Genomic DNA, 18,047 nt, shown 5'->3' on the forward strand with positions numbered 1-18,047 from the left:
GAAGTGTATCATTGAGTTACTGTAGGAAGGAGTTGGTGGAAGAGGCACGAGTAGTGGGGGCCGGAAGCGATAAACCCGGTGCAACGGTCGAAACTGAAGTGGGTCTCGATAAGGAGTCCGACCTCGAACGTCAGTTAGAGGCGTATACACGCGCAACGAGAGCTTTATCCGTGAACCGGGATAAAATGGGGGCTCACTCTCATTCTCAACTACACTGCAAGTCGCTTTTACTTTTCTTTTTGCATTGATTAACTCTTACATACTATTGTGAGGATCGCTACTTGTTAATTTTTTTTCACCGACTATTAGACCTTAATTAGACTCAAGATCATTTCTACAAAAATATTTTCAGACAGATCATGCTTTCTTTTTAATCAAGAACTGACCTCTCTCAATCACGATCATTTTCGTTTATTCAATGTATATTTTCCTCAAAATCAGTGCAATAGAATTATTTCTCTACTAATATCGCTAAAAATTTACATGATTAGAGCTAGCTTTAGTGCAGTTATATAAACACTTTAGAATACAATTGTTTCAAGTTTTTTCTTGTAATAGTTATCATTAGTTGATATGTAAGTTAACCTCTATTTGGAAGGAAATATCACTCGTTTTATATATTATACAAACGTTCTTGGAGATTCCGCCTTGTGCAAAGTTAGTAAAACGCAGCGAAATGCAAGCTCGAAAAAAAATATGGAATCGACATCTAAAATATATTTAAATAAAATATAGTTAAAAGTTATCGAATAAAAGTTGAAATTCGACTTTCTATCGCTGAAGCTCTTTGAAGCCGCATAAAAGATTTGGAAAAATCAATGGCGTACGATGGATGTTCAACCACGACGACAAGCATCGCCTCGCGCGACAAGAAGGCTAAACGGCGCAAAGAGAAGAAAAGAACGAGCAGGAACAATCGTCTCTCATCGCGATCCATAGCGCGCACACAAGCGAGCCCCTAAAACGTGGCGTCGCGTGAATATCGCGGTAGCGGCGTCGGCGTAGTCGGCGTGTTGCAATGGCCCAGAAGCGGTAGCTAGGCGAAGGGTCAAAAACACCGAGTGGCATGGTTTCTAGGCCACGCCGCTGCTATCTATAAACCCCTTGCGAACGCCTGCCTGCCCCTCTCCCTCGCGCTCGCCTCGTGCATTCGTGGCCCAAACGCGTCGCCGCTGCACACACGCGCGCGCGCGCCCGCACACGTTCGCGCTCTCACACGGACGAGCAGGTTTCTATGCGCCGAGTGCAAGTGCGCGCCTGGCTAGACGAGGCTTTGTACTTTCGCGATATTGCGGCGCGCTTTTCTCCCGAGGAGAGAACGAGAGCGAGCTTCCTTTTTTTTTTCTTGCTTCGTCTCGACGACTTCTCGTCGTCCTGGCTTTCGAGTGCGAGCTGTGGTCTTCCGTGTGGGTTTCGTCGAACGTCCTGTAGCGAAAAATATTCAGTCAAACTATCGCCCATTGCGAAACCTTCGCCTATCGAATGTCGCACAGACGTCTCGCTAATCTGGCGTTATCTTTCTGTAGACGCTGATTTTGAGTCTTCGAGAAATACGCGCGGCGCGTATATCGCGCGACCTACAAAAGCCCAAACTCATGTACAAATTTCTCGACGTCCAATGGACCGGTGCAACGTGCGATTTTCACTAGAGAGAAAGAAAGAATGGCAAGGTGTCAACGTACTCCCGTGGCATGTTGCGCAATTGATTGCGAAACGCGCGGCAGCAGCAGCGGCAACAGCAGCGATGGAGGTAGTGGAGGAGAAAGTGGGAAGAGAGACCTGTTCATGCTTTTAGAGTGAGAGGATCGAGAGAGAGAGAGAGAGAGAGAGAGAGAGAGAGAGAGAGAGAGAGAGAGAGACCGGTTAATCGGCTGAGATTCATCGCTGTGACGTGCAGTTGTCACCCACTTCTTGATTATTTTTTTCTGAGTGTATACGGGAACGATTTATTACATTGACTCATTTTCGATGTCATATTGTTGCGTAGTGATGCTCGAACATTTTCTCAGATTTTTTTTTTGTTGCGCTTTTGTGCACCCAACGAGACTTTAATTAGATTGGTCGAACATTCGAACAATTGATAAATGCGGACAGCAAAACAGTAAGAATAGGTGCATTAACGTAGAACTTATACGATCTGGTCTCAAGCAGCAAAACGAAATTTTGTTGTTAGTCCAAGAAAACTTTTGACTTTGATAATACTAGAACAACATTTCTGGTGAGAATTGTGAGATGACATTGAACTCTTGTTTACTTCACGCTCGATTCGTGTCATTTTTAGGACAGCCATCAATAGTTCTTCCATCGACCTATATAATCGACGAAAAAATAAATAAGGCAGTCAATCAGTATATATTCTAATCCAATCAGAATATTCAAAGATATTTAACAATTTATTGTTATACTCGGAAGGTCAGTCGAAAAAAAAATGTTTGCTCTTCCTTTATAGATCAATCTAGCGGAAAAGAGTAGGGCAAAATAAGGAAATGGCAAGTGCACCTCGCACGAACGAACCCAAGCCGTGAGTCGGTAAGCGCGGCGCAAGCACGCATGCACACTTTCACTGCGGTGCGTGGAGCAAGAAGGCTCTTTGATATTTGACGTTTTGCAGAGTTCGTAGACTCAATCCCGGCCTCTCCCAGGAGAGCATGATCGCGCAACGCCTCTCCTGACCTCGGACGATAAGCAAGGCTAATTAATCGCGAGCGAGAGGGAGAATTGCCTACATTACGAAGACGGCGCGCGATGGACGTTGCGCAACCCTCGCTGGAAAATTTCGAGGTTGCAATCTATACCGCGACGAGAGAAGCGCAGAGAGCCGGCGTAGTTTATTTGCGCCAATCGTCACAATGGATCGGACGGTCGGCGAAGGCACGCGCGGAGCCCAACATCCTCTTTCACCAAAACAAAAGAAACGGCTCTATGGTGCTCCGTAACCGGCAGCCTTTCCGCGCTGACATCATTCGCGCGGTGCGTAAACGTGGCTTCCCGTGCCGCGCTTCATTTCTTTTCCTGTTGCGCAACCCTCTCGCTCGGCGCTTTTTCCTCGCTAATTATCGAGCGGCGCGCGCCCGCTGCTCGCTAATCCCCTGACATTTTTGCTGCGCCCGTTTCCTTGCTCTTACATGTACGCACACGCGCCTACACGCACGCGCGGTCTAGGAAGTTCAATTAAACGGGATTACGAAAGACGAACAGCGCGCCGGGTTATCGGCGAAAGGCGCGCGCGTTATACCTTTGCGAAAGTTCCCTTTTCTTTTCCCGATCGAGTGCCGGATAGATCGATATTACGAAGGCGCGCGGTGCGCGCAACCCGTCGCGGATGAAGCTTCGCTGCTCCGCGGAAGCTACAATAAAATCCGACGAGACGCAGGCGCCGAAGCGCCCTAATGCTCATTTGCGACGTTAACCGTATTTTCCAGCCGATACTCTTCGCCGCCTGGTCTAAAAATACAATGATCTTTTCGAAAGACACCATAGTACGCTAGCGCGCGGCGTCGCTCGGCATTCGCACTCGGTCACAAGTGCAACGATGCGCGCGTATATTTTCGCCGCGGCTTATAATAGAAATGCGCGCGCACAGCGAAGAAGCAAAGGAGCGAAGTGTCAACGACGAAATTTCCTCGTGCATAGCCTAATTACTCGACAGCCGTCCTTCTTGCTCCCTCGGCTGTGGTTAGTGATTACGTAAAGCGTCGCTTTGCGATCCCGTCGCGATATGTTACAAGCACGTGTGAAATGCGCCTGTAGAGTTCACTGGCGGTCGTCGTGACCGAAAAACTTTGGCAATAAACTTAGCTGCAGAGTAAATGCGAGCCTATGTAGTTTTCTCTTGTGTAATCGGGCTATGAGAGAGAGAGAGAGAGAGAGAGGGTATTAGCGCCGTCGACGTCGTGCGTCCGTCACCGATTGCCCGTGCGCTAGGATGTCAATGGCACGCGCGGATTGTAATCGATCAATAATTGCTAGAGCTAAGGATGATTTTACGTAGGTATCGTGTTACTTTGTCTATATTTCAATATCTTTCCACTTCCTTTCGTTATCTTTACTATCGAGAGACGCGATTATCATACAGGGTTATTTTTGGCGCTGTACGACACAGAAAAGACATATTTTCGAATGAAATGTCGATGGAGCATCGCATAAACAACTCGCTGCCATTGTAAAACGCCGTAAGCAATGCCAGGCAAGAATTTTCCGTTCAATTGTCAATTCCACGCCGGAGAGAAGGAAAAGAGCCATCAGGCGTACTTCTGCGAAGGTGTAATATCGATCGACGCATCGTCGGGAGTGGAAAACACTTGCAGCGGCAGCCTCCCGCACAGCTGCATTGGACGACAACGCTGCGCGAGCGACCTATTTACGCGCGGCGAAATCGAAGCGAAGAGCCAATAAGCCCCGAAGAAAGGAGAAGTAAAAATACAGCCTGGCGATGCCGATTATACGATTGCTCTAGCTTATTAATGCATACGAGCGGACTTTATTGCGCCGCGCAGCTCTCTAACGAGCTTTACGACGCAGGTGTGATTACGAACGATACTTTGAAGGCGCGACTTGACGCGACGTGAGAAATGCAATTTTGGACTTTGTCATTTGAGACGGTGGACTCGGCGCCGCGGTGAGAAAAGGGATTCGCTCTACGGGCAAGAAATATTCCATTCGCAATTTCGGAAACGATTTGGAACTGTCGAAAAGTAATCGTCGGGCGGCTTGACGAAGCGAGAGAAAAGGCGCCACTTCGCGGAGATATGTATATATCGAAAGTGACGGATGACGGAGAGACCGCGCGGGTACGGCCGGGTAGTCGATAGTTTCTCCAGTTGCGCAACGCCCGGCCGTGCTCGCGAACCGCTGCAGTTCACCATTACGCGTACGCGTTGCCATCTTGATATGATTTTATTGGGGCAATTAAAGCAAAAAATCATTCCGCAGGACGGTTTTAGCCGCGCGTTATCTAACTTCCTGCGAGGAACGTTCACGCGCACGATATAACTTTTTTTTTCTACTGTTCCTATCGCTTGGTCCGTTCCTTACATGCGCGGCTGCTAAATGGGTGTGTGCATGTGATGTTTCAGATTGATGGCTTTGGCAAATGTTTCTTTATTGATGATTAATTTAGAGTTCCATGTTAATTGTACTTACGGTTTATTCTTTACGCGGAATGCGCGCGCCGCTTTGGACTATTATTTTTTTGTTCGAATGATTAGGTGCGGAGGGTGTGAACTTACCTAAAACAAACAGAAAAAAAATAATTCAATTTAGTTACGTTTAATGCATTGTTGGTATGTATAAATATATAAATATTTGAGAATGCATTTTAAAAAAACCAATGATTCAAGCGTCCATTTTTATGTATCAATTTTTCAGCTGTGGACAAAATCTTAAATCTGTTATTATTTTTTCATTGGAATTAACACTACAGATTTTTGTTTTACGAAACTTGAAAAAACATGTTTCACTAAAACAAATAGTATTCCTCGCATTGTAACAGAGACGACTTCAGCATATATGCCGACCCATCACGACACAGCAAAGGTTGAGCGTCGCTGGCCATTCTCGCATATAACGCGCCTCGCATGTATATATAGATATATTCTTTGGTTGCGTGTCTCGACAAACACACGTACGTTACGAAGCTATGGCGCACGTTTGTTGCGCAAAGGTTCGAAAAGTTCATGATACAAAGTCATATTACGAAAAACGTCCTACTACCACTTATTGTTGGACTCGCATTATTGTCATCTCTTTTTTTCCAGTTGTTCAATTCTTCTTTTATTTTTTTCCCTCTTATCTCTCGATCGCTAGAGAAGGAAAAAAATATTGTTTAGAGGCTTCTCGCGATTTTATGTGATTTGCCTTGTGCTGTTTTCCGCACTTGAAAGTTCGTTAGCATCGCGTTTATTGTTAATTTCAATGCTCACGCGATAGATGTTGCAGCAGACAAGCTTCACGGGGAAAATAGGCGTTTTGAGTATTTCGGCAGAAGAATAGCACACGTAGCAAAGTTTCATAAGTGCATGGCAGAGCGATATTTTTGGAATTCGTCGGTGTAAAAATTATCTTCTTCCTTTGTTGTTGCTCGGAAAAATAAAAAAAAAATTACAGACCAACAAGTATATAGCGTCAAGGACGTTTGACTCACGCACACACGTACAATTCGCGATCCTTTCCATGCAAAATACACAGCGGATTTTCCAATTGCCGCGTTTTCAAGGATTCCCGCGGATTTCTAAGGCCTCGATAATGATGATGATGATAGTGATGATAGTGATGATAATAATGATCCTCAATCTCAAGTTGTAGCTGTCAAAAAGGAAGGAAGTTATTTTATTTTCCTTGCGTTTGCAGAATAGGCATATTTAATGAAATTTTTATATGACGATGTTACAATTTTCGCGGTGGCGTCGTCGCTGCGCCCAGCTAATAGCTTAGCTCGAGCGATTCACCTCGCGCTGGCCTAAATAAACAACCGAGAATACATCGACCTACGCGAGACTGCTGTAGCTCTCGAGCTCACTCTCTCGACTGTTCGCTCTTGTGCCTATGCGTTTTTCCCTCTTTCTATTTCTCTGACCATGTAGACGCGCTGCAGTTATGTACGGCAACCTCGGCCATAATTCTCTGGGCATTTTTTCTCCGCTTGACCTGTATGAGTTCACGGCTCTGTTATTCTGCGAGGATGGATTAATTTTTAGAACATAAGCTGTGAAAGATTGGAAATTCTTGTTCCACGATAGTCACGGCAGTGCGCAATGATGGTGGTTCAAAATGTAGAATGAAATGGACGTCGCTGTCGTTGCAGGTTCGATTTCTAAATACCAGAAGATTGAAGCTCTGTAGCTATCAACCTAATCGTAGAGGGCTTAGATGTTATCGTGTAAGCTGTAGATTACTTTTGTGTTCAATGAACAAGGTATTATTAGGCCCTAGCATGTTGTTCAATGTCCTACATTAATCTAAAATGCAATTGTAATTTTTCACTTTAACTTTTGCATAAAAAAAACCAAAAGGAAAAAGGAATGATTCTCTACAAAACGCATACGCGAGAAAAATGAAAACAGGCGTTCGTTCAACAGATAAGTCATGTAAGCACGTACACACACGCATGGCGCATATGAATCTCTCTCTCTCTCTCTCTCTCTCTCTCTCTCTCACTCTCTTTCACGCGGAGTACAATTCGTTTTCGCTATCGCTCGCGACAGCAGCAACAGCAGAACGAAGAGGCGGCGGCGGCGGCGGCAACCGATTTTTCCACCTACTTTTTGCGAACTATTGACGAGCGCGTGCGACGTCGTTATTTCTTTTTTTTTCTTCGTTTTTTGCCGTCCTACATTCGCTTATCGCAACTCGCGCGTTTATAATTGTACGCACAAATAGTAGCTTATAAATATATACACAAGTACGCATAATTGTGGTAAAATAGCTCAGTTTCGAACTGAGCAAGAAGGAAAGCGATACGAAGCCGTTTGTCATTGAAAGTGTTCAAGATCTAGTGCAGTAAGAGAGCGTAACACAAGTATGGATAGGTGATTAGCTAATATGAAGAATTTAGAATAATTATAAAGTGCAAGAATGACTTTTAATTGTACTCTTGTTATACCAAAAACTCTAAATTATAATGTTTCAGCTTGGTTAATTAATGTATAAAGTAACTGAAGAGATACATTAATTAAAATCGTTTATCATGTTGACAACCCATAAAATCCTTCTACATAAACTGAAGAGAGCTATTTGAAACTTATATTATAATATTTGCATATATAATATGAATGAATAAATAAAATATAGCTATACAATCTAACTGATTACATTATACATCGGAGAAAATCTTGACATGATCATATTGAAAATATAGTCACAAGAAAATTATTTAAAAATTATACCTTCTGTTCCCGATAAAGGTCTGTATATTTCATGTTATTTCATGTAGCGTCGGCGTATAGCAAAACCGTTACATTTAATTGTATAGCAACGGTAACAATACCAAAAATGATCCAATTTGAAGCGATCGATCTTATTACGGAAAACTTGAAGATTGTAATCCAGTTTTCTTGCAGAGAAAGAAGAAGCCTGAAAGGCGAATTCGAAACTTGTGTATGCTACGGTGCACGGACTTTCATCACGTTTTAAGCTTCCAACGTAACAATCACATCGGTGAGCATTGCACTTTAGCAAACTTTTCCTGATGCTCTACGTAAACGACGTTAAAAATGAAAGTTGTCGGCATTGCGTTTTCAAAAACGTAAGCACAACGTTAAGCGAGCTTTATTGTTACCGTTTGCCGCGAAGCCGTGGGAACTTGTGTGACGACAGAGAGAGAGAGAGAGAGAGGGAGAGAGAGAGAAGCCGATGAAAACTACACGAATACTTCAGAAATTAAGATGTTCAATCCTGCTTTGACCCAGAATCGCGCGACAATAAATATTTTTCAAATATTCAACAACAAATAGCAAAACAGTACAATTTTATAATTGATAATATTATGTAAACATTTTTTTACTATTGATCTTTATGTTTTGGTGATTTGCTTCGGGATACGAAAGAACAAATCTGTGGTGGAAGATCAACATTATCATCTTTTCGAATGACACTTCCATTATCAAAATTGTAATGAACTCCTTGATTACCTTATAACAAATCTAATACTAAAAATAATTCCATGACTCACTAACCATGAAATTAGGTCATCGAAAGTTTCATGAAAATTTTTAAACTGCATCTATCGAATATCTCTTTGCTCGGATAAAAAGCGCAGAACTTGATACACTGTACGATGATTGATATGTCTTCCAATTAACATTTGACATCACATAGACATAGACTCATTCTCTCTCGCTCTCTCTCTCTCTCTCTCTCTCTCACTCAATGCAAAAAGGCAAGACTGCAGCATTGTTAAAAAACCGCGCGAGATAAAGTCATAGAAAATAGACTTATATATCGCGCGAGCTATTTGTTTCGTATTTTTTTTTCCTACTTTTCTGCTCTTTCCATCGCGTCGAACAAGGGATTCGCTTTCAAGGATTTCAAATACTTCTTGACCCAGATCTTGGCGCGGCGACGACGCTCGTAAACAATTATTTAGTAATTATTGGCTGACTGCGATATTACGTATCGGTTGCATACTTTTTTTTCGTCTCCTTCACGTTATCAATTATGCAAATGCAAACAAGATCGCTTTTCGAACATTCTACGTTTCGTTTTTATTTTGCCTTTCCAGTAATTCAAAGTAATATCAGAGAGAAGTGTTTGCGATCGATATGTAACATTTTTTTCTTTTATTTATAATTAACGATCGAAGAATATATAAAGATTCTTGCACTTTATCGATAATTACGGAGACTTCAAGATTACGGCCGCGGTCACATGTAGAATTTATGCATACGACCTTACGCTATTTATTTTATAATTCTATTCCGCGCTCAATGGAACGCCTCTTTGCGATAGTTACTATTATGAAAAATCATTAACTTCTAGAACGTATTTTCATTATACCGCAATTTCATACAAAATGTACGAAGCTTGTAAATTGATATTCTGCGATAAGCCACAAAAAATACATGATGTTTAATAAACGTCAATTTCGCATTATAAATTGCCGGTAGTTGAAGTGGGCTAAATAATTTTCAATTAACATAAATTGCTAAATCGTATATCAAGAAAGAGAAAGAGAGAGAGAGAGAGAGAGAGAGAGAAAGTAATCTCATTACAGATTGTATAAAGAATTATTTGAAAAAAAAATTCAAGACCTTTTTAGCGAATTTAGTAGTACATTATCCTAGTGCGGAACTTTTCAGCTCCACTTCTGGATGGTAAAATATTACCATGAGCACATGGGGCGAAGCGTGTTGCACGCGATCGACTTCGAAATAGGCCTCTCAGTAAGTATTCGAGTCCCGTTGAATTTGTACGTACCAATATGGCTTGTCAAAAGTGAATAAATAATACACAAGTATTTCTTACTTGGAAAAGTGAAGTTTATTGGTCGTGACATTTTGTGAAAGTGAAATTATGCATCTTATGTCTCTAATTCCTGGTATTAAACACATTAAGAGAAATTATACATTTTATTTCTCTAATTCCTTTTATTAAAAGCGCAGCAGCTTGAAAAAGACAATTAACGAAGGCATGTAAATGTTCGGCTGTAATGAAAAAAATTCCATGCAACTTAATCTCAAGCGAGTTTAGATAATTTGCATTGGTGGCAAGAATACTATCTCATTTACATTATTTTCTGAACTATTAATAATGTCTACTACTAAATTCATTATTATATCAAAGAAATTTGTTATAATTTTGTAGTGTATTAACGCCGAAAAGCATTAGAAAATATTATTGTAATAATTACATTAACATCGCGAAATCGCCCCGCAAAATAAATGTTCCAAAAGAAAAAGAAAAATCAGTCATCTTAAAAAAAAAAAAAAAGAAGAAAAAGAGAAAAAAAAAAGAATAATTGAATGACAAGCCGGTGCGAAAGAAAAGCAAAAGAAAGCCAAAAGCGCATCCGAACGAGAGCTAAGTCGCAGTCAGTGAAGCACGTAAGCATGGAATCAAGCCGCACTGCGAGCTTGTCGTCGTCTTTTCGCGTCGCGCCAAGCGCGAGAGAGTGGTCACGGACGTTATAGCCGCTACAGGGAGAGAGGGAGCGGCCCTCGACTTCGCTTGCTCCGCAGTAGTGGGGGGAGAGAGAGAGTTTCTCTACTAGGAGAGTTACGTGGTTGTGTAGTATCGGTCATTACCTCCGAGCCGCTTTAACTAGGTCAGTCGTCGCAGCTCGGAGAAGTAGTAGAAGCATAAAAGCGATGCGCGCGCTAGCGTTCGATGAGGTTCAAATTCACGGTGCATCGTATATACATATACGTAACAGAGGATATCTCGCCATTGACGCTTGCGAGGCCGCGCAACTCTGCGCTCTCAGGAAAAATCATGACGTGTATCTCTGGGTGCATGTGTATTGTCAAGGGGAATTCATCGATGAATAAATTTCTTTTTTCCTTTGTTGCATACAGCTTTTCTTTGTCGGAACTTTCTTCATCTTTTAACAGTTGAACAGTTTGGTTTCGCGGTAGTACTTCTCTACTCTCTTTGATTTATAATGCACTTCGTGTATACGAGGGTTGATTAGATAAAACTATTTTCCTTGTTGCACTAACCCGCGAATAAGTTGCCAATACATTAGTAATTGTCCAACTGTAGTATCGTTGAATGTTTGATCAATCGCACTTTCGCGATAATGTATTTTTTGATAACGACTTTGGTTGTTCCAACGACTTTCGAAAATCAAGTAGAAGCTCTCCCTGTTTGGTCAGGCGTCTCTACGCTCGACCGTCCAACGCTATCGTGTAAACCCGAAAATGTCGCGCTAGTAAACAGTATAAAATGCATTTCCAAGCAACACAGCAACAAAAAGTAATATATCTAATGAAAAAGTAACATACGCGTCTAGAAAACTTTATAGTGCGCTTGAGTTGACGCACTTGTCTAGCGAAAAGGCGCGTTGAGAGAGAGAGAGAGAGAGACCTTGGCGTGTGTGTATGTCGGCCGTGCGGCGCTCGCTTCGCGCACGTGATTCGCTATTAAAGTCCGAGACCTATCCTACGCGTTATTTCGAGTTCATTGGAGCCGAAGGTCGCCAGTTGCCTTTCGCGTTCGAGTTTTTCTCTTTTTCGAATCTCCAACGAAGATAGAAAAGACTCGGCGACTAGAATGAAAATTGAGTTTCCAAGCGGAACCCACAACAACTCGATTGTAAGTTAAAGGTATCTTATTAACAAGCTTGTTTTTAAAGTGCGCGAAATACACGTACGATTGAATTTAATCATTAAACAAATAAATTGATGAAATGTGTGATTTTATTCATGCTTTCTCAATTCATATTTCTACGTCATTAGTAAAAAATACCACATGAAATTAATTCACATATTGTAATGACTAGTACAATCGGAGTTCTGTCCTTTCAATTGGATCATCTAAGTACTAAATCTGTCCATGCGAGCTTACAAGCTTATGGTTTTCATTCAATATAAATCAGTGTTTTATCGGCATTAATGACCATTAACGTGATTTTCTGGTTTTCTATATTGAAATAAGGACACAATTTAATATATCATTTACTCGGTTATACTTGATCCTCGGTATAAGAAAATTTGCAAAAAAAGTTAACAGCGTCAGTAGTTTGATACAAATTCTGTAGTGATTATCATCAGCTGGATAACGAGATGCTTTTATATGATTTTAATATAAATCTTCCACGCACGCCGAGAATAAAGCTTTTTAGAGAAGTTAAGCCATTAGTCGGAATTAATTGACTTTTCAATGCAAACGAGCTAGCCAAATTCAAATTCCAAATAAGTGTATCACCAATGGATAAATTACGATCTCGTTCAAGCTATTTTTCTCCGCCGTTATCGGATATACGTTTCAATTCACGGACAAATACACATGCAAGGTATGCTTGGCGGGAAAAACTCTTTTTAATTGAATTTGCCTTTAGCGAGTTTGATGACTTTGCGTTCCACTAAAAGCGCTCCTCGCCGAACTTGCATCGTTTCGTGCAAAAACTCTATTTGCTACTCCCGTGGCTTTAGTTCCTCGGCGATATCCCTTATTAAAAAAAGAAGATAAAAAAAACGAAATACGTCAGCATACCATTCATCCGCAACGATGTCCATGGTCAATACATGTCGCGCGTAAATTCTGGGACAAAGGTTGAGGAACGAGAGCTGTGGCGAAGCTTTGCGCCCCCCTCCCTTTGAGAGAGAGAGAGAGAGAGAGCGCGCGTCCTCGACCTCTATAGGGTGTCTTCATCTCTCACCCCGGGCCTATGTCACGATCCGCAGGTGCGGGTCGACGAATTGTTACCAGGTCGAGGCTGCTGCTGCTGCTGCTTCTGTGTTTTCCCCCTCGCGCTTTTGCTATGACGTCGAAGCTGCTGCTGCTGCGGCTGCTATCTGGGGTCGACGCTTTGCTTTTAGGTCGAGGTTCACCAGGACTGCTCGTACACATATGCACACATACGTGCGCTGAGTTAGAGAGAGACTGATCGATAGCGCTATAGAGCTGTGCTTTCACGCGCGCCGGGCTAGCGCTTTTTCATTTTCAGTGCTGTGATTTTAGGACGACTTTTCTGGGTCAAACCTTGATACGCGCCTGTCGCCATCCGTACGATCGATATTGCGTCTTAGTAAACGAACCTCTTATTTCATTATATTTTCTGAAACGTCTTGAAATAATCCCTCGCAAAACCACTTCAGATTGATACGGACTTGGCCCAAAATCAGAAGCCCTTGCCGCACTTGAAAACTGACAAAAAGGCTAAGCAAAAGAGGCAAAGGATTTAAGGATAACAAGTATGGGAGACTCGCCTTAATTCCCACAGTCAACTGGAGAAGTCGCTTTCCAATAGACTTAGCGCATCCTCCTCGATGCGAGCGCCCACAAAGTGTTCAATCCCTTTGGTTGCGATCTGTTTCGTCCTCGACCTGTAGGGACCTCTTTATTCTCTCTCTCTCTCTCTCTCTCTCTCTCCCTCTCGATGAACAAAAAAAAAGAACTCTTTGGCGTACAAGCTGCTCTTTTCACTGAATATGTATGCACATGCTTTTGTGTGTTTGCGATCTCTTCTTACGCGTGTATGTTCGCATGTATGAAGATGCGGCTGCAAAATTTATTCTGCACGTGCGATGTACGAGAAAAGCTATACATTTTGATGACTTGGTCGTGTTGCAATTGCAACGTGTAGCGTGTGTATTTGCTTTATCTGGAGATTAGTTTGCGATAATTTAATTTTTTTACCGATACAATTGTATCGCAACTGTATTATATTCGAAGGTACAATGAGTTTACCGTTTCTGAGAAAAGCTATTTTTGGTTTTGAACAATTGTTTCGTTGAAACGTGAGTACTCGATTAATCATCTCCTGATGTGAGAAGAAACAACGTTCAGAATGAAAAATTATTAGTTTTCAATTGATATGATTGCAATTTTAACCATACTTCATCTACACATACTGATAGCACCAGTCAAATTTGTAGTTGAAAACAAATTTTAAATCTATTCTATAACATCTACGTCACAGAGTATTATGTGAAAAGAAAGGTCGGAGATAATTCAAGAGGTCAATATATATATATTTTTTAATACGTCCTCTCAGTCTCCATAGTTACACATATAATCAACTGAGAGTAAGAGAGATGAGAATCGATCCTGCGGAGGAGAAAAAAAATAAGATTAGCTTCTCTCTGGCAATTAATTACCCGAGTGGACTCATGATTACGATCTACATCAGCGTGCCTATCTGGCTTTTATTCATGTAGCCCTTCGAAAATTTCGCACTCGACATCGTTGAAATTTGGTGCAAATTATGCACCACGCAACCAACTGAACGACCACACGACTGTATTACTCAATTAATGCTTTTCTGCATTTGGATAATAAGCGTGCGACGACGATGTTCAGTCACGTTTTCAACTGTCAAATTCATTCGACCTAACTATTAATTAGATTTACAACGCGGATTTAGTGGGTTGTTATTTTGGGTTAAATTTTGTGGATTTGGCTGTTTTTTTAACTTTCCAGCCAGATAAAGCATTATATAACTTTAACTTGAGCAGATTGTCGTTTTATTAAAATACAAATATTATACAAAAGAATCACCAGAACAGTCAACTGCAATGATAGAACGGAAAAACCAAAGATAGTAGTATTGTCAAATTATAACTTCCCGATGAAATATCACTACACCGGTATTTCATCTTTCTGATATACTTAAAGAAATATACATCGCAGCGATAATTAAAAATTGCTCGAATTCATCGATAATAACAAACGCTCACGAGGCAAAACTGCATGTAAAAACAAAGAGGTGCAAGCGCGTAACGCACTCGCAAATAAAAATAGTAAGGAAAGAAATAACGAATGTGCGCGCGAGATTCATGAGAAATTCCTAGCTTCGCATTTGATAAAGTATCTATTTTCAAGGCGTAAAATCGCCTCTGCGTGAAGAGAGAGAGAGAGAGAGAGGGTCGCGGCTGCGCGCGACTGTGCGAGAGGGAGAGAGCACAATGCACGCTGACCCATATACGGGTCGTTGCTATTTCAGATCCATCCTTTCCATAGAGGAAGGTCGTATGCTATGCGCCGTCGCAGCAGCACACAGCAGCGCACTCTACTGCTGAAAATGCCGTTACGTAAGTTTTTCGTACCGCGTTTTTTTTTCTTTTCAACATGCCAATTCTTTCTTTTATTTTTTTGTTTTCAATACGTCGACGCGCGCATGTGCGTCTGATGTCCGAATGGAGTGTCTTTTTGATAAGATATTCTAACGTTTACGGAGATTCACTTATCGAAGGTTTCGATCTGAATGTCTAGCGAGTTACTGTTTCGTCCAAGTCATGATTAGTCTGCACTGGCATCACACAAAAGTGTGCAACTTGTATATCACGCAGTTATCGATCCGATTATTACAGTTCCTCGGAGCTCGGTAAATCTAGTTCAAATTGGGTTTAATAAGCTCTCGCTTGCGCGTTTGTGCGTGCAACGCGATGAAATTTCGCTGACTAATTAGCTGCAATATCGGCTGTGCCTGTATCGATAACAATGTCACATATAATCGTCATTTCGTGCAGCTTGAGCCGATGCACTGTCTACCTATCGAAGACAGCTCCCAGACGAAAAATATGATAGGCGAAATCAAATGACGCCGTGATTAGCCATCGTTTCAACGAATCGCGACTGTTACGCAACGTCGCGTAGTACCTTCTCGATCGTCTCTTTCATATCCCGCAGATTCATCCTGTTGCACACTTTCTCTTTCGAGTGCGCGCCAAGCGTGCAATTAGCCCGCGCGGTTACCAACCGATCGTCCTCACCTCTAATCAAATAACCAAACAGCACCTTTTTCCGTTCGATCTGTCTGCGCGTTTCTCGTTTTCTTTATTTCTTCATTTTTTTCTATAATCGTTTTTGATGAATTTATTAACGTGGCGGATGCTTTACGTAACGTGTGCAGGCGGGTTTTGTTCGCTGCACACACACACACACACGCACGCGCGAGGCCGTTGAGTTTTATTATGCAATGCGAAAAACTGGCTTAGACAGAGAAGGAGAGAGAACAAAACCGACCGCGCACTGTAGTATAAGATTTGGTGAATTTTTTATGGCTTCTGCGATTACAGCGACAATTAAATAAATCGTTTATCGTTTTCACTATATACCACGAGTTTTTCAAGAGAAATAACAGTCGCGTTTTTTCGTGAGCAAGTGCGAGATTCTTCGATGTAATTGCGAACTATAGATCGTAATTACGCGAATGATTACTGTATTAAGAATAAAGTATTCATCAAATATTCCGTTTACCATGGAATCGATTTTAATTATTTTTCTCTCGTGGAAAAGTCAAAATGGAAAGGATAAAAACAGAAAGCATCCACCTGAAAAGAAAGCATGGAAAGAAAAGAAAGGCGTCCCCGTCCATCCACCAGCAGCGAAACCAGCAGAACGCAACGCTTGGCGTCGGACGCAGCGGACGGCAGCAGCATCGCGCTCGTTATAGCGCCGTGACTTTCTCCGGCGCGACTGCGACCGGCGGGCGCTCTTGTACCTCGAGAGGCCTCGCTCATGAACGACACCGCCAGAGGAAAAGGAGGAGGAGAAGAAGGAGGAGGAAGAGGAGGAGATGGAGGAGGAGAAGAAGGAGGAGGAAGAGGAGGAGATGGAGGAGGAGATGGAGGAAGGGTGACCTCCCCCCTCTCCTCCGAATGCAATCGTCGATGCATCGCGCCGCCGTTGCAATACGCGCTCGCTCCCCTACTACTGTCGTTCATCCCTACTACGCGGCCGTATCCCTACTCGTCTCAAGGCGAGATCTTAGTTTTCCCCACCCCGCTAGGAAAGCCTACTAGGAAAGCCTGCTTGCTGTGCGCGAAGGGGAAAACTCGAGCTTTACGCTGCTGTCTCGCTCGCACTGTTGCGTCACTATCGGTCGTGACGACGACGAGTTGTGTGTCTATATGTGTGCGTGCACACTCGTCGTCCAGAATGGCATTTCAAGCAAAGTTTATTTGGAATTTTACTGTTGTGATGATAATCGGCGAACTATCAACTTTCATTGCGATCGACGTAGATAAAAGAAATTAATTGAAAAATTATGGTATTGTCTATTCGACAACTTGAAACACAAAGAAAAGATCTTTAAAGTACCAACGTCTTTTATCTGTTTATTTGACTTACGTGATAAATTGTTGTAGCATACTACTGAATCAACGTGTTTTTAAAACTCACCTGAAACATAAAGCAAAAAATTCATATATTAATCAATTGCTTGATTGAGACGGAATTCATTATCAATAAAAACAGACTGATTAACCACCGTCACCTGCCGCTTTTTCTTGGCATAAAAACTCGTATCTTTTCGACATCAATGGCCTCATCACAAAAGGCACTCTTGCCCTCAAACAAACCCGCAAAATGCAAATACCATCCTGCTAACCCCAAAAAGAAGAGAACAGAAAAGAAGGAAGTATGTCTCGTTTGCGAACAGGCAGGCTTCAAAAAGTCCAAACACGAGATAAAAACACCTCTCTGTCCGAAAAAAAAGCTTTGTCTTTATTTATCGCGATAGATACAAGAAGCATCCCTCTCCTGCAATCCATTATAAAAGATAGAGGGGGAACCACCCCTCTATTGCTTCTCTACTAGGGGATGGTGGGGATGAGATGCATGTTCACTCGCGCAAGCGCATTTTCACGCTTGTGGAAGGTCCGGGATGTAACAACTACGTCACTACGTCGACAAAAAGAGAAGGGGAATGGGGAGAGTAGAGCTCTGTTAAGGGGTGGGTTCTCTCTTTCTCTCTCTCTCTCTCTCTCTCTCTCTCTCTCGCTCTCTCTCTTTCCGTGGTATGTGTGCGTGTGTAGACGCGGCTCGATATCCCAAGCCGACCTGCTACTGCTGTTACTGCGGGTTCAATGCACAGCTCTTTCTCTGTCGCCATTTTCACATATGCCTCTAGGTTTGTTTGTATGTGTGTGTTTATGTGCATGGAATTT

General features: G+C 42.2%; 1 protein-coding gene across 2 annotated transcripts in view; it reads right to left on the reverse strand.

Moving 5' to 3' along the window:
* The window catches only part of LOC131670243 (hormone receptor 4-like), a 100,890-nt gene that overhangs the window by 50,378 nt on the left and 32,465 nt on the right, over nt 1-18,047 (reverse strand). The window contains exons 2-3 of one of the 2 annotated variants that reach the window (XM_058945683.1): nt 17,230-17,280; nt 5,143-5,228 (exon numbers count right to left, since the gene is read on the reverse strand). The exons of the other annotated variant lie outside the window; for it this stretch is intronic. The gene's annotated coding sequence lies outside the window, so the exon portion shown is untranslated. The remainder of the gene's footprint in view (nt 1-5,142; nt 5,229-17,229; nt 17,281-18,047) is intronic. 2 annotated transcript variants of the gene reach the window in all.

The sequence above is a fragment of the Phymastichus coffea genome, unplaced genomic scaffold (assembly GCF_024137745.1).
Source record: "Phymastichus coffea isolate CEN01 unplaced genomic scaffold, Cenicafe_Pcof_1.1 PCOF00105, whole genome shotgun sequence".
NCBI classification, from domain to species: Eukaryota; Metazoa; Arthropoda; class Insecta; order Hymenoptera; family Eulophidae; genus Phymastichus; species Phymastichus coffea.